Source organism: Humulus lupulus, chromosome 7 (assembly GCF_963169125.1).
Source record: "Humulus lupulus chromosome 7, drHumLupu1.1, whole genome shotgun sequence".
In the NCBI taxonomy this organism is placed as follows: Eukaryota; Viridiplantae; Streptophyta; class Magnoliopsida; order Rosales; family Cannabaceae; genus Humulus; species Humulus lupulus.
The window spans coordinates 139172116-139173072 of NC_084799.1; the positions used below are offsets into that span (position 1 = coordinate 139172116).

A 957-nucleotide genomic window follows, 5' to 3' on the forward strand; every position below is an offset into this window, starting at 1 on the left:
GAGATATTGATTACTGCTAAATTATTCATGCTATATTATAGGAAGATGACATGTTATTTAACTGAAGCTAATCTAGATTTCTGATGAACACTTAGAATCTTGTGCAACTGGGATATCTAACTGAAACTAATCTAGATTTCTGATGTTTTGACAATACTAATTAACTAAAAGCTTCTGCAGCAATACCTGCTAGGCTGTGTGTTTTGCTTTAATGGGCATTGAGTGTGGTAAATACTGTTTTTTTCCTATGTAATGTGTTATGTTTGTTTCTTGCCACGTTAATGGTCTTGTCTATTATCATTTGCCCAGGATTGTTGAGATCATCTGCACTTTGGTCAGGAAATTATCTTCTAATCCTAATAGTGCTGCTATAATGGCCATGGGTGTTAACATCTTGGCAAAGAGATTGAAATGGTAAGCTAATCATAGTTGAGTTGCTCATTTTAGTTTCAAACTTTATGAAGTTAAGAATAAGTTTTATACAACAATGCTTATGGTTTAAGACAAATAAAAAAAAAAACTGCACTTTATATGTTTTATATATTTCTCTAAAATGACTGGATCCTTTTTCAGATTGGGGTTCTTGATTGAGTTTCTATCCCATGCTGCCATTGTTGGATTCCTGGGAGGAGCTGCCATTACAATTGCCCTTCAGCAGCTCAAAGGATTGCTTGGCATAAAAAAGAATTTCACAAAGAAGACAGATATTGTCTCTATTTTGCGCTCAGGGTTTAATTCAACCCACCATGTTGTAATATGATTTCTTAAGCCTAGACTAGTAGACTAAATATTGTAATTACATTTGATTAATTAATAAAAATCTATTTATGTTACCTTATTTGGTTTCAACTTTCATATTTGTTTTCCTAGTTTTGTGCAAGTAAAATTTTTTTTTGTTTCTCTAAGCTAATATAACACATGTGTTATACTAAAGTGTAGTATAACACAAATAATGTG

The 957-nt window shown here is 31.9% G+C and overlaps 1 long non-coding RNA gene across 1 annotated transcript; it reads left to right on the forward strand.

Moving 5' to 3' along the window:
* The first annotated feature begins 305 nt into the window (after positions 1–305).
* Positions 306–604, forward strand: LOC133789935 (uncharacterized). The gene is made up of 2 exons (XR_009873796.1): positions 306–414; positions 574–604. It is a non-coding gene; the product is annotated as an uncharacterized LOC133789935 (long non-coding RNA).
* The last annotated feature ends 353 nt before the right edge of the window (positions 605–957 follow it).